The 27438-nt window shown below is 45.9% G+C and overlaps 1 long non-coding RNA gene across 1 annotated transcript in view; it reads left to right on the top strand.

Annotated features, from left to right (window-relative positions):
* The first annotated feature begins 6577 nt into the window (after positions 1 to 6577).
* Positions 6578 to 27438, top strand: part of LOC142826450 (uncharacterized) — a 132284-nt gene continuing 111423 nt past the window's right edge. Inside the window, exon 1 of the long non-coding RNA XR_012900571.1 lies at positions 6578 to 7404. This is a non-coding gene — a long non-coding RNA (uncharacterized LOC142826450). The remainder of the gene's footprint in view (positions 7405 to 27438) is intronic.

Raw genomic sequence — 27438 nt, 5'->3', positions numbered from 1 at the left:
ATATTAAAATCACATAATTTCAATTATGGATATGTAGCATTGGACTTTCTTACCATGTGTCCAACATCCCTTCCAAATTATTTTTTAACTTGTAACCTCATCAGAAGTGGATCTCCCAATGCATGTCTATCTTACATCACTATTCCTGGGTCAATGATCTCCATGTCAACAGCCATTTTCAGATCTCCAGTACTCTTGCAGGTGCTGTACATATACCATGACAGCCACTGAGCAGGTAATTTTACTGGTTACATGTTTACAAAAGAAAAAGCTTTTTAACATTCCTGCTTTATGTAAAATGACACCTTTAATTTATTTGGTACAATTCTGTATACAGAAATGGCTTTACTGATATTCAAATCGTCATTTTCATTTCCAAATACTCGTATGTCAAAGGTTTCAATCAGGGACTCCTTTTGCAACTATATTCCAGCTTTAAGAGAATCATCCTCTACTGTAACTAAGACATTGGGTAAACTCATGTAACAAAACAAACCACACCATTTTCCATTGTTTGAAATATGATAGTATATGATCCACTTAAATGTTCTACTTAAATCAGCTCTAATGGCTTTACTCAGCTTTTACTCAGTCCTTGTTCAATCAAATTTTCATTTTGGCACCATTATTAGTAACTGAGTAAGTAAGAAAGTCTGTGAGTGAAATATTTCCTCCTGAAAAATTGTTTCATATCATATCCCGAATCTGAAATACAATACTGATTGCAGGAACTATCACTGGACCAATGGGCCTTTATTTATACTGAGAATAATTAGGGTCAACATATTTTTCATCAGTGTAAATTATATTACTTTTATATCCTTTTCATTTAATCTGTATATATTGAATATTGAATTGTTATGTTTTACACACTACTAATTATAAACTTTCACGGAGACAGCTTTACAAATCAATGTAAAAATAACAGCTATGCTTGAATGAATGAAAGAGCAAGAAAGTCCAGCCACAAGCTATTACACATGTAATGAAAATAGATTTATTGCTCGTCTCATATTTCCTTCTATTATTAAAACACTAAGAAGGTCCTTTAAGTTCAGCCCAAATAGCAAAAGACACACAGACATTATCCAGTGCAAACATTTGTTAAAGGAATATTATGAAAATTAAACTCACAAAGGTAAGAAAATTGAGTTATGAGTCATATAGCTCATTCTTCTCACATACAGATGGCAGTATGATGTATTAGTTTATAGCCCATAAAATGCCTGCCTTAATATATACTTGAAATTTGGCAGAATCATGGTCACCACGGTAATTATTATTTTGAATTATAATCTATGAGTAATTATAATCTATGAATTGTTCATAGTATTACATTTATCAGATTTTTACATCTTGCATGTACTTCTTTTAAACTAAAAAAACAGGAAATATATTCACATTTATGTAAAAGAACAGTGTAGTGCCCTGTATCAATGTGTGATGTAGCATTTAATATGCATCTATTTGGAGCTTTGCACCTGTGTATATAAGTGATTGCATAAAATTGAGAATAATTATCAAATATATTTTCACATACTGAATTTAATCAGACTTATAAAAATACACTATCTTTAGAATATAATAATGCAGATAAACTCTTTGGAGAAAATGCAGTTCTTCGAGTGGTGTCCCTGTGGGTGCTCCACTGTAGGAGTCAGGTCATCCTGGTGCTGCAGATCAGAGTTTTCTTGAGCAGTAGTCAACTGGACTGCGCATGCACAGCACATGCTTCGTGCTGTTCACGTTCTTTTGATCTCTTGTGCAGTCTGGCTTCCGCCAGTTCCTTCTTCGCCGCCCGGAGTCGCAGATGGAGACAGCCTTCTCTCCTCAGAGAAATCTTGTCAAGAATAGAATACTTAGCTGTTTAGTCTTGTAGTTAGTTAGAGTTACAGTTGTTATCGTTCTAGTTGTTATAGTTTGTTTATAGTTTGTTTTATTTTCTTAAAAAACAGAAGATTTTGTTAGCTAGTACGTCTTATAAATAGCCATGCCAGGCTCTCCTGGCTTTAAGAAGTGTGCCACATGCCATGATGCCATGCCAGCTTCAAACCGTCAAGTGGAGTGTATCCTTGGTGAGGCCCATGTACCTCAAAAATGCATCCGCTGTGCCAAGCTGACCTTTAGGGCACTTAAGGACAGGGAGATGAGACTAAACATGTTTTTATTTGACAAAGTGCTCCAGCCTCCGGAGCATTCTCATCCAGTCTCCACTCCGCGTTCTCCTAGAGCAGAGAAAAGAAAGGCTGTTTCACCACAGGCTGCTCCAGCTTGAAAGAGAGCCTCTCCAGCTCAGTCTTTGCCTTCAACGCACGTCAGTGTCAGTGATAAGCCCGGCACGTCAGGAGCAGTGGTGCCCAAATATAAGTTGCTGTCAGAGCTGAAATCGTGGCAAAAATCTGTAATGGTGCCATTAACAGTTGTAACGGTTCACCATTCAGCACTGCCGGCGACAGCATTGGCACCGACAACATTGGCCCCTTCCATGTCGGAATGGTCAACAAACATACTGACGACCTTGGCATCAGCCACACACGTGCCGACGACTTCAGCACTGACCAGCATGGCACCGACTAGTTCAGCACAGGCATCTTTGCATTCCACACAAACAAGCAAGGCATCATGTGCCCAGGTACCGTTTATCACCTCTCCTTATTCAAGATACCTGCCTCATTCTCCTCCTTCTTCAAGGGAATCACCATGCTCACCCGTATCTACTGCCACATCATCAGGTATACCACAGAAGTGATATGTCATTTCAACAAGTTTCCCCGATCTGATTTTACCACAGATGGAACAGTCCAATATACAGTAAAACTGTCTGGCATCTAGTGGTCCAGCACTCCTGATAGTCCAGCACCAACTGGAACCCAGAAGTGCTCCAGCCAGCTGGACAATTGGTGCTCCTGTGAGCCCCACGCGTGCTCATGGGCCAGGAAAGGGAAGGGGAAGAAAGGGGAAGGGGATTATACCCCTGTGATGGGTCTGCCAAACTGCACTGTGTCTGGCCGGGGGGGGGGGGTGGGCGGGGAATGGCGTGGCGAGGGGCAAACCCTCCACCGTTTTGCAGGGAGGCGGGGGAAGCCCCACGCAGCTGCCTGCTACAGGCCAGCTAGGGCTGCAAGCAGCAGCAGCAGACTTGGGGAAGTGGCTGAGCAGAGCAGCTGGGGTGCTGCCGGGTTGATCCCACAGCACCACTCAGGTGAGGGGCAGTGCTGCGGGACCAACCTTGCAGCACCCCAGCTGCTCTGCCTTGCCGCTTCCTCAAGTCCACCGCTTGTCAGTGTCAGCTTTTCAAAAGGGTGGCTGCATCTCAGGACATCACATTAACTGAGGTGCCTGAGAAACAACACAGGCTTAAAAACCTTCAGCTATCACAACAGGGAAAGGCAGTGATCCTCATAGATGACACCATCAAGGATGCTGCCAATGAGATATGGCAGACCCCAGATTCAACAACCTCAACTAACAAAAGAGTGGACAAATGATATTTCATCCCTCCAAAGGGAGCCGATTTCTTATTTTCCCACCCTCAACCAAATTCATTAGTTGTCGACATTGCCCAAAACAGAGCTAAATTACCACAATATTAAAACATGACTGATAAAGATAATAAACACATGGACCTCTTTGGGAGAAAGCTTTATTATTCAGCCACCCTTCTCCTGAGTATAGCAAATTATGCAGCGCTACTCTCCAGCCACAACTTTGACAACACAAAGCTGACCTCCCTCTTAGAAAACCTGCTGGACTCTAAAAGACCAATATTAAAATCCATAGTTCAGGAGGGCTATACCTCTTCCAGAACATCACTCCAAATAGCACTAGACATAGCTGACACAGCAACCAGAGCTATTGCTACAGTAGTAATGAGGAAAGTCTCCTGGTTACAATCTGCGGGGGTCCCTCGTGAGCTCCAGTCAAAGCTGGAAAATCTCCTTTTCAACAAGCAAAAGTTATTTGCTGAGAAGATGGATGATGTGCTGCACTCCAGCAAAGAGTCTAGAACAACATTGCACATACTCAGGATGTATAGTCCCCCATTCCTCCGTAAATGCTACACTCCATATCAAAACAGATACTCCATATCAAAAACAGTTCTACTCCAGATACCAACAACTCTCATTTGATCAATCAAAGAGCAGACAATGCCCACAAAGGAAACACTCACAGGGTGCTTGCAATACTGGCAACTAGGTGAGCAAGCAGCAGGTTTGCCCTATCAGTCGAGGGTCTGCAAGATCTCCCCATCTCACACGAAACATCACACGCTGTTCTGGTATTCCACCACTGTCTAAGGGCTTTTCGTCATCGCTGCACAGCCATCACATCGGACCACTGGGTCCTCGAGATAATAGGATCAGGGTACACCATCCCCTTTACCTCGCTTCCCCCCATCTCCCTATCCTCCCTGTCCCTCTTCAGGGACCCCTCTCATGAAGACCTGCTAGGACAGGAGGTACAATGACTGCTCAGTCTAGGAGTGGTGGAAGTAGTACCAGAGGACTTCAGAGGCAAGGGGTTATATTCCCATTACTTTCTCACCCCAAAAAAGATGGGAGGATGGTGGCCTATTTTGGATCTCTGCAAATTGAATCGGTATCTTTGAAAGCGATGATTCAAAATGGTTACTTTAACTTCAATAATCCCAGCATTAGAGAAGGGAGACTGGTTTGCAGCCCTCAACCTGCAGGATGCAGGATATCTGTTTTCACATAACTATTCATCCCGCACACATATGGTTCCTACGTTTCATTGTGGAGACAATATCAACCACTATCAATATTGCATACTTTTGTTCGGCCTCTCATCGGCACCGAGAGTGTTTTCAAAGACGTTAGCTGTTGTAGTGGCCTACCTTTTCAAGCAAGCCATGATTATCTTTCCTTACCTCGACAATTGTTTAGTAAAAGGCTCATTGTGTGGAAGTTATGGAGCCACTGCTGGTCATCCAACTGCTCCATCACTAGCCGGTCCCACCAGTCGGAACTGGTGTTCAGCTTCCAGAAGCGTCTCCCTACCGTGGGGGCAAGTTGCAAGGGCATTGCTCTCGCACACAGGAAGAGGTTCTCAAATATGAGCTCGGAGTTGAGCTCATGCAGGACCATGAGGGCAGCCTGCAGAAACTGCTGCAAAAACTGCAGCATGGCCGTGTGGGGCCATTGCATACCCAGAGGCAACTCCGGCTCCATGGCAAGGAGTGCTGTAATATCCTGAAGCAGAGCAACCAAAGCACACACTGCAAATGCTTTGCTGTCCCTCGGAAAGGTAGGCAATCAAGCAGAAGAAGCTGAGAAACGGCTGTCCAGGGGAGTGCCTTTAAGCACGCGTCTGAGATAGCCTTAGGCACCCAGTTGCACCCAGAAGCAACTGCTGACCTACTGCCCTGCTGAAACTAGTTCTGGGTGGCCTTAAATGCAAGATAACATCCAATCAGTGTGGACACTATCTTTCAAAATAGCACATCGCTATTCAAACATAGGTCCAAAAGGCTAAGATCGCTGGCCTACATGACAGTGTTACAAAATCCTGCAATTTTATCATGAGTCTAGCACTATCTGGTGTTTGTCTTAATATTCCAGCTCCTGAAGTCTCTCTAATGCAGGGGTGACCAACCTGTGGCTCTTGAGCCACATGCAGCTCTTTGCTCACAGAAATGTGGCTCTCAGGGTTACAGCTTGTTTGGAGCCGCATGCCCCAGTTCCTGGAGGGACAAGTGCGTGGCTGTGAGACCCAGGCATTTGGGTTAGAACGGAAGGGGTCTGGGGGTGCCTGGCTCTGGGGGAGGGCATTGGGTTACAGTGGGGGAAGCTGAGGGGGTATGGAGGAGGGAGAGGACATTGGGTTGGGTGGGGTTGAGGGTTCCTGGCTCTGGGGGAGGAATGTGTGGCTCTTCGCACTAGGATCCACAGCTCTTTTGGCTCTTTGTGTCTAACTGGTTGGCCACCCCTGCTCCAATGGTTTTAGGGGAAAACATGAAAACATAAAGTGGAAAAAAACCCAACAAACAAAAAACCTCACTTGCCCGAATTTATTATTTTAAAGTATATTACTTTTGTACCAATCTCATGACTTTGAGACGCTGGGGTTCCCGATTCAACGCTAACCCCTTCTGACCCTCAGACCTTGCTTGTCTCTTTGCTCTGAACACCTGGTGATGCAGTGAAGCTTGGTCACGCTGATGGTGGTGGAGCGACCACCGCGCAGCGCTATTGCAGGTACCGCATGCCGCCCCACTATTGCTACCCCTGCCCGCAGCAGCTCACCTGCCCAGACCACAGCGACAGGTGGGAGAGCATCTTCTCTTTTAGCCTCTGCCGCTCGTCGCCCCTTTCCCTCGCATTTCATTAGCGGTTGCAGTAGCCCCTCGCAAAAGCCATTGGTCTCCGTTTGGTACCTGCAGGGATGGGGAAACGCCCTCTTTTTCGCTGCCGCCTCCCATTGGTCAGCGGGCCGGCGCGCTGTCCTCTACCATTGGCCGTTGCCGGAAGCGCTCGGCAGCGATTGGCTGGCCGGCGCCGCGTCCCGCCCCGCGGGCTGGGTGTTTGGGTTAACGAGGTGCTGGCTGAGCCGAGGCGCGGGAGGTCGCGCTGCCGCCTGACTCTCGCTCAACCAGGCTGCGACAGGCTCGTGCCGAGGCAGCGCGCGCGGCCACTTCGGGCTGCCAAAGCCCGCGCTCCCCCCCCCCCCAGCGCCGCTGCAATAGCACCGCGCCCCGCCGCTGCTGGGGCTCGACCCGGGCGCCCGAGGGGAGGCTCCGCAGCGACCATGCCGGTGCCCGGGCGGGGGAAGCAGCCGGCGGGAGCGTCCGCCCTGCCAGAGCCAAGCAGCGCCCGCTGGGACAGGCGCCCGTCCCCCGCCTGATTCCGCGCCCGCAGCTCGCACCATGGACGAGCGGCTCCACAAGTGGCTCCTGCCGCCGCTGCTCACCCTGCTCTTCGGGCTCATCATGTACCAGTACGTGGCCCCGTCCTGCCCCAGCGCCGCCTGCCCGCGCCGCCGGCCCGCCGCCGCTCACCGGGCCGCCCAGCAGCTGCTGGAGGAGGGGGCGCCGCTGCCGCGGCTGGTGCCCAAGTTCCCGTTCGCGCGGGCCGAGCTGTGCCGCCGGGTGCAGTTCGACATGCGGGGCCGCGACGTGATCGTTTTCCTGCACATCCAGAAAACCGGCGGCACCACCTTCGGGCGGCACCTGGTGCGCAACATCCGCCTGGAGCAGCCCTGCTACTGCCGCGCCGGGCAGAAGAAATGCACCTGCCACCGGCCCGGCGGGGACAAGGACACCTGGCTCTTCTCCCGCTTCTCCACCGGCTGGAGCTGCGGGCTGCACGCGGACTGGACCGAGCTCACCAGCTGCGTGCCCGCCGCCATGGAGCGCAGGGGCTGCCTCGGCAACCACACCCTCAGGTCAGTGCCAGCCGTGCCCCGCGCTCCGGGTGCGATGCCTCCCTCCGTCGGGGGAAGGCGGCCGCAGCGTCTGATGCGCCTTGCAAAGCGCCGGGTCAGACGAGGGCGGACCCTTGGAGGACGGTTCTGGGGAGGGCAGCGCTGGAGGCATGGAGGGTGACCGTCTGCCCCCTTCTGCAGTCCCGGCGCTACAGACAGCCACAGGGGTGAGCTGCACCTGCACCGGGCAGTGGCACTCAGCCTCTTGCTGCCGCGGAGTCTCACACTGCAGACCTCTGCTTCTTTTAGACCTTTCCCTCTTTAGGCCAGGTTTTCTCCCAGCCAGAGTCAGTCCTTTCTTCAGCCCCCTGGGCTAGCTCTGTTTAATCTGATCAAAACAAACCCTTTACAATGTATCAGCATCCTTAAAGGAATGCTGTTGAGTTAGCATTCACTTTTATGAATCCTCGAGCCTGATCAATGTTGGTAAAAGCACTTTTGACAAACAAGAATCAAGCTCTAAAAAGCTAACTTGAATTATTTCATGTATATTCATTTATTTCTTGCATTTCACAGTCTTGGTTTTATTTGCTTGTTCTCATGAACTAGCGATTGCACAATAATTAAATCCAAAGACTGGCTTTTTTAATATCTTACCACTGTAATGCCCAAAAGTTGCAAATAGGGTCTCTGAAACTTTCAAGTCCTTCAGAGCAGGAACCTTCTCTTCAAGCCTGCTGGTGAAGTATCTAGTACTGATGTGTAAAGAAATAAGATGGTTTGTAAAACTTCATTGTTTATATAACTTATATTTGGGCCCAAATTAATTGTTTTCTGGAGTTCTAGTAATGACTTTTTTGCTGGATTTCCCTGCTCTTTGTTATGGGATTTTAGTGGAACAGTTGCCTGTTTTTCCCTCTCTTGAAAGCCTATAGCTGTTGGTAGGAGGTGTTTGATTTTCTGAAATATAGGTTTTTTAACAATTTTGCATCTAAGGGATTTTGACAAATTTGGATAAGTTTATTCAATTACTTGGATCAGTTTATTCACTTATTCACATTTTTGTATACATGGACAAAAATGAGGTAATGAAACCTAAAAGTTTACTAAAAAAATTTATTGGACAGGCAGATGGTTCATATGTATCACCAAAAAATATAACCCCAGATACAGTTATGTGTGCAAATAGTGTTTATATTTATGATGCCTTATGCTTTATGATATGTTTTTCTGAGCTTTGTTAATTGTAGTTCTAAGCAGATTGTAAGTTTTTAATTTGTCTGAAAGTAATTCATTGGAATTAAAGGTTTATAGTCAGTTCAAGTGGTTGATAGTGTATACTGTTAGTCTTAGGAGCCAGAGAACATGCAAAAGCCATAATGGCCAGAGGTTTCTGAGATTAAATCTTGTATTTCAGTCCCCCCCCCCCCCCATCTAATTTCAGGTCCTTTCCCGAGACAGTGAGTACAGTTTAATTATAAATAAACTCCACTGTCTGGCAGCTTTTCAAGAGCTCTTCCCAAGGGCTTTAATTAAAAATTACAAATCGGTTCACATTTGACAAGAAGGTCACAGCTCTGGACGTTCTCCTCCTATGCTTATTTTTCTCTATTCAGAACTATTTGTAACGCTTGTGGTGTTAAATCTGGATACATTAATTTACTGATAAACTTCTGGCCTAAATAGATTGCTTTACTTCTATATTAGCAGTACATATGCATATATATTCTTTGTACAATTTAAAGACATGAAAGGAATTAAATTCCCTTTTGTGATGAGATTACTATATTTTTTCTCCTAGGCTTACCTACACTTGTAAATTTACCAAAATAGGTAATTGAGAAAGTCACTCCTATTTTAGAATAAGAGTATCCTCTCAGGTTAATACTGAAATTACAGTTCTGGAATAATTATTCACAATAGCTATCCTGGTAAATTTGATGTGTAAACAGGCCCTTAAATGTTTTCTTCCCTCTGTTTTTTTCCTTTCTCCTCCAATTGCACTGTGTGAAAGACTGAGAGCAGTAGAGCTCTCAGCTGGAGTAGTATAGTCTATGTTTGACAGTCTACATAAAGCCAAAGTTAGAATCAAAAGAATGATTGCACTTGCCAGACACGTTTCTCAAAGCTATAATTAACATAGACTTAGGATGGCTACAGACTTTATAAATCTGTCTTGAGCTATGTTTCTGTCACCCCTTGCAAAAGGAACAAGGTCCCAACTTGTCAGTACTAAAATGGAAGACCTGGAAGGAGGAGCACTTGTATGCCCCAGGAAGTAACTTTTGCTGATCTAATAGGTGGCAGATTTCCTTCCGAGTCAGCACTGAGGTAGTCCTTCATTATATTGGCGGCACTGTATATAATCACAAAGCAGAAATATTAAGTGTATGTGGTTATTTAAAGTGTTTTCTACCATTACTTTTAATAAAAAGTTTTTAAAAAATCTTCAATTTAACTCTTTACATTTAATCTTTAAATGCTTGTGATGCCTATGTTCTTCCCTGTGAGCTTGAACAAAACCCTTCCTTGGTTAACTATTTGCTTGTGGAAATGTAATTGTTATGATAACTCCTCGTTTTCTGTTGAAGAGTGGGAAAAGTATTCATTCCTCATTGATGAAACCCATTGACTCAAAAATGTTTTAATGCAGCTTCACATTGTTCTAAAATATTAATTTATATTTTGTGTATACAGAAAGAGGTGTGAGGGGAATTGCGAAGGGAGAGTTTCTAATGTGGTCCCAGTATATATACTTAGTTCCCATCTAAAAACACTTATATATGCTTATCTTTATTCATGTAAGTAGTCCCATGGAAGTCAGACAACTAATTTAATCCTCAACCATTTGGCTGTTATTTAAGTGGGACTAATTCTGTGAAATGTGAGCAATGGTATAGACATTTATGTTTTCAGGGCTTTGGTGTGATTTATAGGACATTTTGTACAAGTGTGTTTATACAATGCATAAATTTATAAAGATGTTAAATTATGTAAAAATTGCTTCTTTCTGGGAAATAATTTGGTCATTCAGTAATGTTCTAGCTCTTACTCAAACTTTTATCTGACCCAATCAATGGATGTAACTATTCACTGTCTCCTGTTGCTTGTATTGTATTGTATCATGTATCAGATCAAGAGAGAGTGGTAGCAAATTTTAATAGATTAAGGCATGGCCAACACTCATTTCTTTTATTAGGACTGCAGCTGAAGGATGAATAGAGGATTTTCACCTACCATTATGATAGTCTAGTCTATCCACATATTACCCTATTTACTTGAAACTTGGTTTGTAAAGTTCCTAAGGGTATGTCTACACTACAGTGTTATTTCGAAAGATCTTATTTTGAAATAACGCGTCTACACACAAAATGCATTTCAAAATAGCATTTTGCTATTTCGAAATAGCCTGTCCACACTGAGTGGACTCTGAATCGCATTTAAGGCTGGCCAGAACCAGTTCTGGCAGGGCACCAGGTCAGGACTTTCTGTGTGGGGCTGCTGCCTCAGGCTATCTGAGGTCTGTGCTTAAAGGGACCCCCCGGACAGCCAGTTCTCACATTTCCCTTCTTGCTTGTCTACCTCGATGAGGGACAGCAAAGAATTTTGTCTCTGTATGCTCTGGTTGCCCTCACTGGGGACACCGCATCACTCTTTAACATGGAGCCAGAGCTGCCCCTGGGCACTCTGGTGCTTCTCATGGATGCATTGCTGCGAGCCTGGCTGCACTTTCTGCAGGCTGCCATCCAGGAGGTCCACTGGGGGGCTGTCAGTATCCACGAGGCCCTGCGGGAGAGCTTCCACCCTGAGAAGCACTAAGAGCCTCCTTGGTCTGCCCAACGGGGGGCTTGTGCCTCATTCTTCCCTCACGTCCTTCCACTTACCTCTCCCTAACCACCCTTCCTGATGTCAAATAAAATACATGTATTTTCATGAACATATACTCTCTTTATTTAACAAAATTGTGGGGAGGGGGAGATGAAACTCTGGTGAGATTGGGGAAAGGAGGCGGGAGAGGGGAGAAGAGAGGGTGGGAGAGGGGATGGGGAAACCTGGGAGGAGGGAGCTAGAAGGGGGGAAGCAAAGGGAAGAAGGGGGAGGGGAAGCTCAGGGCTCAGAGGTGGGGGTCTCGCTGGACCAACTTGATTTTCATGCAAACTTGCTCCTGGGTTTGCATGTGGCCTTTCGTGGCCAGGCTGGCAGCTATCCTGTCATAGATGGCCGTGTTCCTCCCTCTAGTTTGGAGATCATGGACATTGGGGGCATCCCTCCCGAACCTGAATAAGGTCCATGATCTCCACCCTGGACCAGGAAGGTGCCCGCCTTCTCCGGGCCCTGGCAGGCTCCTGGGAGCTGGCAGACTGCTCCTAGGCAGTGGTGGAGGGCTGACTGCCAGTGGCTTGCTGGTTCATGTTTTGGGGCCACTGGGTTGGGGCAGTGACTGCTGGCTCCGGGCTGGCAGGCTTGGAGCAGGCACAGGCACTGTGGCCAGAGTTAACCCCTTTAAGGGCTCCAGGGAGGAGGGAAGGGAGTGGAGTGTTCTTGATTGAGGCTGGAGTAGACACCAGGGCTCCCTGGGAAGGTTGGAGGCCCCCTATTTTGAAATAAGTGTCCACACAGCACTTATTTCGAAATAGCTATTTCGAATTTGGCGTTATTCCTCGTAGAATAAGGTTTACCAAATTCAAAATAAGCGCTCTGCTATTTCAAATTTATTTCGAAATAGCAGTTTGGCTGTGTAGATGCTAGGAAAGTTATTTTCAAATAAGGGCGGTTATTTTGAAATAACTTTGCTGTGTAGACATACCCTAAATTACAGGAGTAGGCTTTTAAGTGCTGACTGCTCCCCAGCTGTGAGCATTTTTCACTCCCACTAAAGTCAGAATCAAGCCCTAACCACCTGTTTTGTGATATATACAAAGCCTAGGTCTACACTAGACCAGGCAGGTCAGCTTAAGATATGCCATTCAGCTATGCAAAATATATAGCTGGATTCAGCTTACCTTAAACTGAATACCTGCAGCAGCTACACTGCAGTCAGCTGACAGTAGCACATGCTCTCGTCAGCTTCCCTTACTCCTGCAGAATGAGGAGTACAGCACACCAGTGGGGGCTGCCCTCAGTGTTTGATTTGCGGGTCTACACTAGCCCTGCCAAATCGAATGCTAGAAAATCGACCTCCATAGAGTCAATGTTCTCTATAGTGTACCGTCAGAGACTTAAATTACATTTAAATCACAATTTCCAATATTCAGTTTATTCAAATGGAATTTTTACCTAAAATAAAAAGGAAGGCTCTGGAGGTCATATCTTAGAATAAAGTGAAACATATTTGATATTATACATGACACTTTAAACCCCTGGATTTATATTAGGATTTAGATTTCCACTTTTCAAGAATATTGGTTAAATTTGGTTGTTACAGGAAATTCCAAGTCAGTTTGCTATTTCAACTCAGAGAAAATCTTTGGCTAAATATTTAACCAAGGACTCAAGCTGAGATCAGGAAGATGATGAGAAAACCCTGATTATGAATGTTACCAAAGTGTTTGATCCTTTTGGCTATCTCTAAATATATCCTTGGTTTAATGCTCTTTTGTTAACCTTATGGGGTTAAGGTAAGCTTCCATCTCAACTCTTTAGATGGTTATATACTGAGAGAATAAAATATTTAGATCTTAAACCCTTTTATCATTCATATTTATTGTGCACATAATGGCTAATATTAAATAAAGTTTTATGTTAACATTTTCAAACACTTCAAATGATGTTTAATTTGAATACTGTAGTACATAGATATTTAATATATTTATCTTTTAGAAGTGATTATGAAGAAAATGTAGTACCAGTGACTAGATTTTTTTTAACATGGTTGTACATGGATGATTTAGGAACTAAACCTTGATGGTCTCTGGAGGGACCAAAGCAGCTGTGAAGCAATACCTTAAGGGTATGTCTACACTAGTCCCCTAGTTCGAACTAGGGAGGCTAATGTAGGCATTCGATGTTGCAAATGAAGCCCGGGATTTAAATATCCGGACTAATGGGATTTAAATAGTCCGGACTAATGGCCCGTGACTACACGCGGCAGGGACCCGGTAGTTTGAATTAAAGCTCCAAATTCAAACCACCATTCTTCCTCCTACAAGGAAGTTTGAACTAGGGGGCTAGTGTAGACATACCCTAATTGATTTTTTTTTTAGTTTTCATAAATGTGTTTTTCTCTGTGTCATTAACATACTTTTCAGGAAGGCATGAGGAGTTCTTAACCAAGCATTTCCTGTACCCCAGAAAAATATGAGGAATAGAAGTCACTATTGTACAGCCAGTTATAACTCCAGTTTAACCTTCATTGGGATTTACAATCTGAAGTTAATGTGTGTCTCTTAGGGTACGTCTACACTAGCCTCCTAGTTTGAACTAAGGAGGCTAATGAGCAGGGCTTGACAAACTATGTAATCTACTCGCCCATGGCGAGTAGATTACAACCTGGAAAAGCCAGGTTCGGGTGATCTGTGCATGCGCAGAACGATCTGCGCATGCGCAGATCACTGGACAGCGCAGCTGGCAAGCGGGGATCGCCACAGCTTGGTGAGCCCTGCTAATGAGGGTGACCAAAATTGCTAATGAAGCTAGAAGTAACAGTTAATTCGAACTAAGGGGTTTATCTCAGAATCGTGCTTCTCTGTTGCGTGTAGATGTGGGCAGTTACTTTGGGCTAGTCAGTTTCCAAAATGGCGACCGTCCGGGAATATGCTAATCAAGCGCAGAATATTTAAATCCCATGCTTCATTAGAAATTTCAGTTGTCCTCATTAGCCTCCCTAGTTCGAACTAGGGGGCTAGGGTAGACATACCCTTACTGCCATAAAACAGATGTTCAAGACTAAGTATGGGTTTCTGTTCTTAAAAACTTTGTCAATATATCAATGCTTACAATACATTTAATTCACTGGAATTCTAATCTCATTGCAAAAACTGAACGTTTGTTTTGAAGCGACAGGTTTTATGGCATTGAAAAGTTTTTGTTTTTTTAAAATAAGAATACAGTTTTTAGCCTCAGTTGCTGAATATCCTACATGGATATTTAGGTCTTAGTGCATGAGTAGACCAATTGAAATACCTGCTTTTTTGATTACATGGTCAAGGTCTTAATTTATAGTATTATTTTTCTAAAGCAGTTTTATAAAGTTTAAATAAGATGCCGGATGAATAGTAGCATTTTAATCTAAAATTGTAATAGCATAGTTTTTTTTCCAAATGGATTTAAAACCAATTTAAATAAGATTGAAACTTTGTAATAAGGAATTTACATCAGTGATTTTAATCTCTCTGCCTTAACCCTGTGTCTTGAAAGCCCTTCAGAATTTGTTTCACAATAATTTAAAGTTAACTTTATGAATGTGCCATGCCTCAGTGCTATGGATTCACAAATAATTCTAATAAAGAAGAACTATGATGCCAGCAGTAATACCATTATACAGAAATACCTCTGCATTATTGTGTATGAATGTGCATATATTCATGTACATAGTTAGTGTATATAAATATATTTAATATTATATGTTTATAAAGTTCTTAAACATTTGGAAATTTCTGTAGCTGTCTAGGGAATAAAGTCCTTATGTATATAGGATGAGGTTAAAACAGCAGGCTTCAGCTTTCTCTAGCTGAACAAACAGTAGGATGACTAATACTTCAAACCTCATTGTTGGAGGACACAAATATAGTTGGAGACCGTCTGTCTGATCTCCTGAAGTCACCAATTTAATCTAGCCAGATGATAAAATTTTACATAATTTTGCCCGTCTTGGAAATGAGTCACATTCATCTGCACTAGAACTAAGGCTTTGTCTACACAAATGGTATCTTCACCAATATACTTAAACCACTACAATCCCCCTTATGTGTATGCAGTTAGATTGGTATAAAAGGGATTGTACTACAACTTATTTTCAAATATTAAGGGAAATTAGACGTACAAGTGTAGGCATCCCCTACTGGGGGGGCGGGTCTTTGAATTTAAGTTAGAGTGTTTCAGTTTGGAAGATCCTGAGTGTTGCAATCCAGCTTGGGAGACTGTAATTTCCATGATATGTTGGGGAAGAGAGAATTTTAAGGAATAAAGGGGTAGCCTTTGGTGGAGTCCTTCCTGCTCAGGAGAGCTTAGATTCTTTTTGAGTTAGACCCCCTTACAGATTAGCTCAGGTTTGTTCCCAGAAGCTCTCAAGGGATTAACCGAATAGTTAATTCAAAATAAGATATTTCGAAATAACGTGTCTACACACAAAATGCATTTTGAAATAGCGCATCTACATTGATTGGACGCTGAATCGCATTTAAGTCCAGTCGAAACCAGTTCCAGCAGGGCATCGGGTCAGTAGTTACTTTGTATGGCTGCTGCCTGAGGCTATCTGAGGCTTGTGCTTAAAGGGACCCCCTTGGACAGCCAGTTCTCAGCTTTCCCTGATTACTTGCCTACCTTGCTGCAGGACAGCAAAGCATTTTTGTCTATGTCTGCTTTGGTTGCCCTGACTTGGGACACCACAGCACTCAGCGCCATGGAGCCAGAGCTGCCCCTAGGCACTCTGGTGCTCAATTTGGATGTCTTGCTAAAAGCCTGGCAGCAATTGCTGGAGTCTGCCTTGCAGCATTTGCTGCAGCCCAACTCCCAGACCCTCTTCCGGACCCTGCTGGGGGACGATGAGGAGCAGCAGCAGCAGCAGCAGCATCTGGATGCCAGCGTGCTCCGCTGCATCTGGACACCAGCAGTGACTGGTGGGACCACATCATCCTGGAACACTGGGGAGACCAACAATGGACCCAGAACTTTAGGATGAAGGACACCTTCCTCGAGCTCTGTGAGTGGCTCGCCCCTCCTCTGCGGCAACGGGACATGCACATGAGGCCTGCCACTCCCCTCCAGAAGCGTGTGGCCATTGCCCTCTGGAAGCTTTCCATGCCAGATAGCTACCAATCCATGGCAAACCAGTTCGGCATGGGGAGATACACTCTCAGAGCAGTGCTCATGCAGGTATGGCAGTCTCCAGCCACTATGCCGGGGTGGGGAAGGGAGGGCAAGGAAGGGATGGGCTGCCCCAGGGAAAAGGGGGGGAGGTGGTGCAAGTCCCCTCCCCAGGAGGGTTTGTTCTGTTCCAGCCGCACTACAGACTACCCGCAGTGGCCAGGATTGCAGAGGGGGTTGCTCCTGGGGAGGGGGCACGGGGCAGTGGCAGAGAAAGAGCACTCTCAGCCATCCTGGCACCCCAGTGACTTTCAGTTTTGTGTCCCCCTCTGCAGGTGGTCAAGGCCATCAATAGAGTGCTGCTTCGCAGAGTCATCCGCCTCACTGATGTGGACATGGTCATCAAGGGCTTTGGCGCCCTGGGCTTTCCCAACTGTGGGGGGGGGGGCAATCATTGGGGCGCACATCCTCATCCATGCCCCAGACCACCAGGCATCCCTGTACATAAACCAGAAGGGACCACTGGGGTTGCTTCCTGGACATGAATGTGGGTTGGTCCGGCAAAGCACACGACACACGGGTTTACCGCAACTCCTCTGAGTGCCAAAGGCTGCACACCAGGACTTTCTTCTCCTACAGCCACATCAGGGTCAGGCACATGGACATGCCCGTGTGCCTGGTGGGGGATGCGGCCTACCCACTACAGCCCTGGCTCATGAAGCCCTACACAGGAGACCTCAACCCTACCCGGAAGTACTTTAATGCCAGACTCAGCAGGGCCCACATTGTGGTAGAGGGTGCCTTTGGCCAGCTGAAGGCTCAATTTAGATGCCTCCTCACTGGCCTGGACCTCTCCAAGAGGAATATTCTGCATGTGGTGGCGGTGTGCTGTGTGCTGCACAATTTGTGTGAAAGGAAGGGGGAGGCTTTCCTGCCAGCCTTGATGGCAGAGGCTGACCACTGGGCTGCCTGTACGCACAGCCCCGCATGGCTGCCAGCCGAGAGGCCCAGCGGGGGCTATCGGTATCCGGGAGGCCCTGCGGGAGAGCTTCCAGACGGAGGAGGAGAGAAGTCTGCCTGGTGTGCCCCACTGGGGCCTTGTGCCTTATTCCACTCTCATGTCCTTCCACTTTCCCCTTCCTAACCCTCTTTCCTGATGTAAAATAAACACGTGTGTTGCCAAAAACAAACTCGGAGGAGGAATGAAGGTGGGAGAGGGGAGGCGAAAGGATGGGAGAGGGAAGGGGTAAACCTGGGAGGAGGGAGCTGGAAGGGGGAGGCAAGGAGAGGAGGGGGGAGGAGAAACTCAGGGTTGGGGGTCTTGCTGGTCCACCTGTCTCCCAGCACTGCGGGTGTGGAGGCCTTGGTGTCCCCAGCGGGGAGCTGGTATGGGGGGGTGCGTGGGAAAAGGAGGGAGACAGAGGGGGGAAAGGGGAGCAGGAGTGGGAGGAGGAGTGATAGATAGGGCGGCAGCAGGGGCCAGAGCGGCAGGAGGCACCAATCTCTGCACCAGGGTCTGCAGGTGGTTGCAGATGGCACAGCCCTGGGCAAGCAGCTCCCGTTAGCTCTCCTGCCGCAGCTGCAGGTCTTCATGCAATCAGTGCTCCAGGATGTGGACCTGCCTTTGCAGGAGCCCCAGGTGCTGCCGCTGGTACTCCTCCTGGTTGCAGGTCAGCCTGCTGAGTGCCTGGGTGCCGGAGGATGTCCTGGGCATTGTGGTGCACCCTGCACTCGCAGCTACTGCGGCTGTGGAGAAACAAGAGAAGTGGTCAGTTACCCCTGGGGACACAGTGGGTGAAGCCCAGCCCCCCTCTGCAAGGCGAGGACGGCAGATCTCCGCACCATCAGAGCCAATGTGCTTGCACACAGGCCGTGTTCGGCATGTCCTGCTATCCCCAGGAGTGGGAGCTGGCCCAGGACTGCACCCCTGCCCCTGTGCTGTATATAGTGTGGGAGTGGAAGGGGAGGGGAGATGTGCCCTGCCTCTGTGTAGAGGGGGCTTGTGGAGGGAAGGCATCATGCAATGTCCCTCCATGGTTAGCAAGGCCCACACGCACGGTCCCTGGTCTCCTTCTCCCTCCCTCCCGCCCCACCCTGCATAAGGGGACAGTGATGGCACTCACATGTTGAGGTCTCCCCGACCTTGGATAATACCGGGGACATGGCCGCTGTGACGCCTTGGGGGTCCTGGGTGAATGCCATGCTCCCTCCGGGCTCCTGCGACTCTTGGACGTCGTCCTCCTTCTCCTCCTCCTCTGTGCCCTGCTCAGGGCTCTCTGCCCCAAGGTTGATGACCACCTTGGAAGCACAAAACATCTGACCCCCCCAGGATGCAGTCCAGGGCATCATAATAGGGGCAGGGGTCTGGGTCAGCCCCTGGTTGGGAGCTTCCCCCTGTGGCCCTGGCATAGGCCTGCCGCAGCTCTTTGATTTTCATGCGCACCTGCTCCTGGGTGCGCATATAGCCTTTGGTGGCCCGTCTGTCAGCCATCCGCCTGTAGACGGCCACATTCCTGCATCTAGCACGGAGATCATCGACACTGGAGGTCTCCCCCCAAACCTCAATCAGGTCCATGATTTCCGCACTTGTCCAGGAAGGCACCCACCTTTTGTGGCCCCTGGCAAGCTCCTGGGAGCTGCTAGCTTGCTCCTGGGGAGCGGTGGAGGTCTGGGTGCCAGTGGGTTGCTGGCTCATGCTGGGCCAGGGACAGGAACTGCTGGCTCTGTGCTGGCAGGCTTGCAGCTGGCACAGGCACTGTGGCCAGAGTCTACCCCTTTAAGGGCTCCGGGGCTGGAGGGGGGAGCAGAAGAGTTTTTCTGATTTGGCCCAGAGTGGCCACCAGCGCACCCTAGGAAGGGCTGGAGGCCCCCTATTTAGAAATAAGCGTGTACATAGCTCTTATTTCGATTTGGCTATTTTGAATTTGGCATTATTCCTCGTGGAATGAGGTTTACCAAATTCGAAATAAGCGCTCCGCTATTTTGATTTAATTTTGAAATAACGTTGCTGTGTAGACATACCCTGAGTGTGTATAGGGTCCAGCCCGGTGGGGACATGGCCAAGAGTCATTTCTTTTATAAGGACTGGAGCTGAAGGATGAATAGAAGATTCCCACCTATCCAACATCACTGGGAAACTTAGGATCTCCTTTTCTGCTGACATCAAGCACCTGGGCACACAGATGAGTGTTGCTTGCTTCTGAGTAACTCAGGAAGGAAAAGGAGGGAGATACACAAGCATGGCTGCATTCACACACGGTGTTGTACCAATGCAACTATTTCATTATAAAAGAAAAATCACACCCCTAACAGAAATGGTAGTAATTGTATAAAGATGTGAATGGACCAGTCTTTATGACCTTTCTTGTTAGGTGTTTTCCATCCTAATATTGCCAAAAACTGTCTTGATGCCATGTTATGATTTGACCCAGAAGATGGCACAAAAGATGTACCCTATCCATTAAGGATTATCATCTTTTAGACATCATTGTAATTTGCAATTCTACCTAGCAAAGTATGCTTCTCAGGTGATAAGGAAGCTGTAAAAAATCAGTGCATGGGTCAACTTTTCCATGAGGGGACAAATAGAAACCCTAAATGTTGCAGAAGGTGGAGAGTATCCATCAGTCCTGGTTGTCGGCCTCACCTGAATTGACCAGTAAGATACTCTGGAGGGCAGGTCCAGTACCAGTTCTGCCACCTTGTAAACATTGGTGGATGGAAGAAGGTAAGAGCATTTGTTAAGTCTGTATCAATACAGATACACAGATATGTGTGTAATGTAATCAATAATTATGCACCATCTAATCAAATTAATAAAAATCTTTTTCAAGTTTATGAGCATTACATGAAGTATATTTACTTAGAATGTAGTGTTTTCCAAGCTTTTTATATAAGCCATTAAAAAAATTATGTCAGCATAATTGTATACACTACCAGATGGACCTCCCTGGTTTGGGACCTGACCGGTCCGAATCGAGGGAGTTTGTCAGACTAAGAATGGTCAATTCCAGCCCTTGGCCTCTGGTCTCTCCCCAGGGACCATCAGCCTTCTGGCTGGACTCCCCTCATGGCAGCTGACCCCACTGCTAGCCCTGGCCATCAAACTCCACTGCTGGCCCTGGCTGGGTCCTTTTGGACTTTGGCTGTGGGAACGGCTCCAGTCCCAACCCCCAGCCTTCCTGGCCATAGGACTGGCTCTGTTGGTTCCTCAGCCGAGTTCCTGACCACCAGCACCTCCACCACTGGACTTCCAGCTGGCTACAGAAAAAGCACTAGCTAAGCCAGTACAAATTAAAATGTCACACAATGACTTGTATATACTGCTCTATATACAATACATTGAAATGTAAGTACAATATTTATACTCTGTGTAAAAGGATCACGCTACCCTCGCCATTGGTGGGTTCCCGTCACCCATTTTATTGCACCCATCGGATAGTTAGGCACCCCCAAAAATAGTCCCAGGCCTTGGCCCCTCAGTCCCAGAGTCACTCTATTTCCCGCTTTGACCTAGACAGCCGGTCTCACGGATGCGCTTTGCCCTGCCGGGCGGAGTAGGGGGGTTCGGGCCCACCCTCACTCCGAACCCCGGCCCAGGGCCTTTAAGGCAGGGACTGCTGGTTCCTGCCTAGCGGATGGGGGTAGTGCCCCTAAACACACCCGCTCACAGGCTACACGACCCTGCCCTGGGCCGCTTCCTACTCTGCCCCTCCTAGGGACCAGTCCCCTCCGAGGGCCCTCGCCTCACCCTGGGTTCCACCCTCACCGTCCCTCTCCCCTCCCTGGTTGCTGGGCGCTGTTTTAAACTCAGTGCCGGCCTAGCTCCCTGGTGTCATCGCGCCTGTGACGCCAGGCAATCCTCCTCCCCCCATGACGTCATCTGCCCGCGCCGCGCTAGCCCCTCCTCCCAGGCCATTCTCCGGCAGCGCCTCTTGCTCCCCGCATCCTGCGGCTCCGGCCCCCGGGTCCACGGCCAGCCCCGGGGTTCCCGCAATGGGCCGACTGCCCGCCCCCCAGGGGCTCCTCCGACCCTCGCCTCGGCCCCCCCTGAGTGAGGGGGGCGGGAGCGCCCCGTCACACTCTGATTTATAATTATATAGTAAAATGAGAAAGTAAGAGATTGTTCAGCAATAGTGTGCTGTGACACTTTTGTATTTTTATGTCTGATTTAGTAAGCAAGTAATTTAAGTGAGGTAAAACTTGGGGGTATGCAAGACAAATCAGATTCCTGATAGCAGCACAGCAATCTGGAAAGGTTGAGAGCTGCTGCTCACGCTTAGGAGCTACCCTATCCCTGCAGTCACAATGTACTGGGAAGCTTATGGTTGCCCTGGCCCAGCAGAGCAGACACATCTGCTAAAGACTGCATGGAGGACAATAAGTCTCCAGCTTCCGGGGAGGTCTTTTGGCTGCTGAACAGCTCCTGCCCAGGGACAGCTCCAACACTTCTGGCTGGTGAGTGGGTCTGGTGACACTGAATCCCTGCAGGCACAATCTGTGGGGAAAACTGTGCTCCTGGCCTGGCAAGCAGAAACTGCTAGCCTGGACTGTGAGAAGGAGGGGTTGTCATTGTCTTTTTCTGTAGAGAAGACCATTATGCTACTGAATGGTTCTGTCCCTGGACTGGAGCCACTCATCAGTGGTATGGTCTCCCTGGTAGCAAGGAGTTTCCCCTCCCTGCAGCCCAGCCAGGGCACACGCCTTCCCGTACCCTGGACTACAGAACATCCTGGTACTGCCAGGAATATAGGAATATATTTTGATAAATAAACTGATTTATTAAACAAAATAAAATATTATCTGTAGGTAGTGAATTTAACTGATTGGTTTCTGGTCAGTGTGTCCTTCAAGATTTTAGAACTAAAGGATGTCATTCTCTTGCACCTTGTTTTTATTTCAAAGAAAACAAGCTATTCAACTCCTAGCTGCTTTCTTAACCTTCAGTTAATCAGTCATTGAACTGCACTAGTTGAATAAACTGAAATGAAGAAAATGTTCTCTCTGCAGAAACAGAAAAGCATATCTACACAGCAGGGCAAAACTCGATTTAGCTACACAACTTCAGCTACATCAATTGTATAGCTGAAGTGGAAATAGCTTAATTTGTCTTTTGGCACTGTCTACACAGCAGGAAATGAAAGGAAGACCAGGTCAATGACATTTTGCGTAGATTACACTTATAAGAAAGTTCAAGAAATTAAATATATGTAATAGAATTTTTATCAATGTGCTTGCAAAAGGGAAATAAAAGAACAGTTTTAAATTTGTACATTTCAACTTCAAACATTCTTTTTATTGAATAATTGCCATACATAGTAAATTTGAATGAGAAACTCACAAAGCTTCCGTTACTCTTTCCATAACTAATTTCAATTATTTTGTGATTAGTAGCAGTAAAAATTTTCTTTGCACTAAAACGACAATTGAATAGGTGACTTGATTTTAATTTTGTTAGGAAATGTGTTTATGAATGTTAATCATAATAGTCATGACTTTTTCCCAATGAGAAACAAAAACAATTATTTAAACCTTTCACACAGCATATTCCAGTGGGGTCTGGGCCATTGGGCTCTGCTGATTTAAATGACAGGATTGTTTCTGTAAAATGTGGTATCTGTAGGTAATCATGAAGTATGACTTTATTTTGCACAAATAAATCCACAAGCAAACTCTTCAAAATATATAATCAATAGGGCAAACTAAGATGTTAAATTCTCCTTTAGAAGGTGGCATGCATTCTTTAGATTCAAGTTCTGAAGACTCCCAGAAACTGATATATACTAGAAAGAGGCCAGTAGGATTGTTCAGTCACGGTATAAGAAAATAAGCTTTACAGGAAAATTGAAACATTTTACTGAGACCAAGTTTTTATTTTTTTAATAACAATAAAAAAAAACAATGGTCAAGGTGTTGTGTGGCAGTGAACTAGTGGGGCCGTTCATATGACCCTCTAGGATCTTACCGATGCAAAAGCTGTTGACATGTATTGGAACATGGTGAATAGATGCAAATAGTTTAAAGTTTTCCTTTTATTAGTTAATGTGAAGAACTAGACAGTAACATGTATCTTGCTTGTGACATCTTTGTTCTCCAAAATCAGATATCTTTGTGTAATGGCTAGGGGAACAGAGAGGAAGAGAGAATACTTTCCATTCATTGGCTGTATAGGGTGTCCTTCCTGCATTGATTAAGTACGTGGGTGTGCCTAAGTGTGTTACAACCCCCTGATTTAACTGCTCCCAAAAGTTCCAGATCCACTTAACTCAATTGTGTGGCTTCCCTGGACTAATATGTTTAAAGAACCAATTACTGGTTTTTAACAGTTGTTGAGTTCAAAATGGAACAATGTGACAGATTAAAAAGGTAATGACTGTAATGGAAAAATTGCACTGTTAATGTTTAATATTGTGGAGTTAATGCTTAAGTCTAGGTACTGCAGCATACAGCTTGGCTACGTCTACACTGGCATGATTTTCTGGAAATGCTTTTAACGGAAAAGTTTTCCGTTAAAAGCATTTTTGGAAAAGTACGTCTAGATTGGCAGGACGCTTTTCCGCAAAAGCACTTTTTGCGGAAAAGCGTCCATGGCCAATCTAGACGTGCTTTTCCGCAAAAAAGCCCCGATCGCCGTTTTCGCGATCGGGGCTTTTTTGCGGAAAACATATCTCTGCTGTCTACACTGGCCCTTTTGCGCAAAAGTTTTTCAGAAAAAGACTTTTGCCCGAACGGGAGCAGCATAGTATTTCCGCAAAAGCACTGACAATCTTACATGAGATCGTCAGTGCTTTTGCGGAAATTCAAGCGGCCAGTGTAGATAGCTGGCAAAAGCAGATGATTTTGCGGAAAAATTTGCCAGTCTAGACACAGCCCAAGATTATATTTGAGGCACGAATGTGGTGCCCCACATTTAGTGGTACCCTATGTAGAAGGGTACAGGATGTGTGCCTAAGGATGGCCCTGAATACACTACCTTTCAAAATACATTCTTCAAAATCCCCTACTGCTCATGTTCATTCTTTTACCTCTATTTTAGTGATTTTCTCTCTCTCTTAATACTTATTCCATTATTGTAATAGGGATAGAAATTGGATTTATGAAGCAATAATTGAAAACATCATTCTTTTACTTTACCAGTGAAAATCATGTACAATACTTATCTTGCTTTATTTCTCCAGTTAGTTATGACTTTTTCATAATTGCTTAATAGTGTACTTAGTTTGTTAATTCCATTAATATCTTTGGATACTTATGATTGGGACCAGCTGAGCTCAACATGATCAAATTTTTCAAAATATTTCCCTCTTTGTTATTTAATAGCTTTTTGTAAGGTTTTTCTTGTTTTCTGAATGACCCAGACTTGGCCTTGGGATCTGGGCCATTGGGCTCTGCTCCCGGTTCTGGCTTGGGGGATCCAAAACTGCTCCCAGCTGTGGGTCTAGCTTAGGGCACTGAGGGGCATGAATAGCAGTAAGAGAGGACACAGCTAAGAACTCCAATCCTAAAATTGTTCCAGTGCTACTACCCAGACAGCAGTAACGAAACTCATGACAGAAGGTCTATAGGTTGAACCTCGCTGGTCTGGAACCCTTGGGACCAGTTCCAATGAGAGAATTTTCAGGACCCATTTAGGGGTAAATTAGTCTATGTCTTCAGAGCAGCATTATTTTAGAATAATTGATGTTATTCCAAAATAACGTAGTCTGTGACTACACAGCAAGCAGTTATTTCGACATAATGTTGAAATAATGTCAATCTGGGGGACTTTTTTTCTGACTCCTGTAACCCTCATTTTATGAGGAGTAAGGGAAGTCAGAGAAAGAGTGCTCTAACTCGGACTCTCTACTGTGTAGACATGGCAAAAGCTGAAATAAACTATTTCGACTTGAGCTACGTCAATTATGTAGCTTAAGTTGCGGAGCTTATTTTGGCTTTAGTCCTGTTGTAGAGACTAAATAAAAGCACAGAACACTGAGAGGTAGAACTGGTGGCTGTAAACAAACTTTATGGGATTGCAGGAAACTTGGCCACACCCATGAAAAGTGGACATCTGGCTATGTAAAACCATTCTGGACAATAGATGTTTCTAGATGAGAGTTCTGGATTAGAGAGGTTCAACCTGTATTATCAGATAGCTATGAGAGATCCCTTATGGTCCACATTTTGTAATAACATTGCATTTCCCCAAAAGTTTTATCTGCATTATTGTGTTCTAAAGGTAGTATATTTCTCTAAGTCTAATTACATAGAAAATATGAAAATATATTTGACAATCACTCTTAATTTTATGCAGTAACTTAAATACACAGGTGTAAATCTCCAAATGCATATTTGAATGCTATATCACACATTGATACCGCGCACTGCACACTTATTTTATTTAAATATGAAATCACTCCCTGTTTTTGTGTGTTTAAAACAAGGAAATGCAAAAATTCTGTAGATGCAATATTATGCACAACTCTGGGATTTCAAAATGATCATTATCATAGTGACTATGATTCTGCCATTTTAAGGTATATATTAAGGCACACATTTTATAGCCTATAGACTAATACATCATAGTGTCATCTATACTTGTGAAGAGGATGAGCTATATGAATCATAACTCTATGTTCTTACTTTGTGAGTTTAATTTTTATAATATTCCTTTAATATATTTTTGCACTAGATAGTGTCTGTGTGTCTTTTGCTATTTGGATTGAGCTTAAGGGGCCTTCTTAATAGTTTAATAATAGAAGGAAATATGAGACTTGAGCAATAAATCCATTTTCATTACATGTGTAATAGCTTGTGGCTGCACGTTCTTGCTCTTTCATTCATGTGTAGCTGTTATTTTTTGTATTGATTTGTAAAGCTGTCTTTATGATGGATGATTATTAGTAGTGTGTAAATCAACTGGTGAAAAAGGTACATATCTAGATTCATTGAAAAGATATAAAATTAATATTCTTTGCATTAATGGAAAATACTTGTATTCATTATAAATAAAGGCCCATTTATCCTGTGGTAGTTCATGCAATCAGTATTGTATTTCAGATTCGGGATATGTTATGAAATGTCCCCAATAATTTTTCAGGAGGAAATATTTAACTTGTAAAGGCTTTCTTTCTTACTCAGTTGCAAATAATATTACCAAAATAAGAATCTGATGGAACAAGGCCTGGGTAAAACCTGAGAGAGGCCATTAAAGCAGGGTTCAGTGGATCATATACTCTCATATTTCTCATTATGCAAAATTGTGTGTGTGTGTGTGTGTGTGTGTGTGTGAGATGAGTTTACACAATTCCTTGGTTACAGTAGAGGATGATTCTAAGTCACACTGTTAAAGCTGGAATATAGTTGCAAAAGGAGTTTTTGATGGGTTGGACCAGACTCTGAAGCCTCCCACTGGTGGCTTGTGGCCTTCCCACACACTGCTCCAGAAGAGAAGCCATAACAATATACAGGCAGTCCCCGACTTACGTCGAATCCGCACTTACGAACGGGGCTTTCTCTCCTCGGAGCTCGCAGGCAGCGGTCCCGCCACCTTGACCTCCGGGGCGAGAAAAGCTGCTCCCGGTGCCCCTGGTCTGCTGGGGACCGTCTCCAGCAGACCAGGGACACTGGGAGCAAAGCCGCAGCGGTGGCGGGGTCCCTGTGTCGCTGGTCTGCTGGGGGGGGGCGCAGCTAGTGTGTCCCCCCCCCCCCAGCAGACCAGGCTTTTGTTGTGGACCCTGGGGCAGAGCAGCTGGGGCGCTGCCGGTTGGTCCCGTAGCGCCGCTCTGGGCACTACTGGACCAACCCGGCAGCACCCCAGCTGCTCTGTCCCAGGCGTCCTGATTCAGCCACTGCTGGTCAGTTTCAGCAGCGGCTGAATCAGGATGCCTGGGGCAGAGCAGCTGGGGTGCTGCTGGGTTGATCCAGTAGCGCCGAGGAGCGGCGCTACTGGATCAACCCAGCAGCACCCCAGCTGCTCTGCCCCAGGCGTCCCCAAGTCAGCCGCTGCTGAAACTGACCAACGCTGACTACAGGAAGCCCGAGGCAGAGTTGCTCTGCCCCGGGCTTCCTGGAATCAGCCGCTGATCAGTTTCAGCAGCAGCTGACTTGAGG

Source organism: Pelodiscus sinensis, chromosome 1, assembly GCF_049634645.1.
Source record: "Pelodiscus sinensis isolate JC-2024 chromosome 1, ASM4963464v1, whole genome shotgun sequence".
Lineage (NCBI taxonomy): Eukaryota > Metazoa > Chordata > Testudines > Trionychidae > Pelodiscus > Pelodiscus sinensis.
This window is presented reverse-complemented; position numbering and strand designations above follow the sequence as displayed.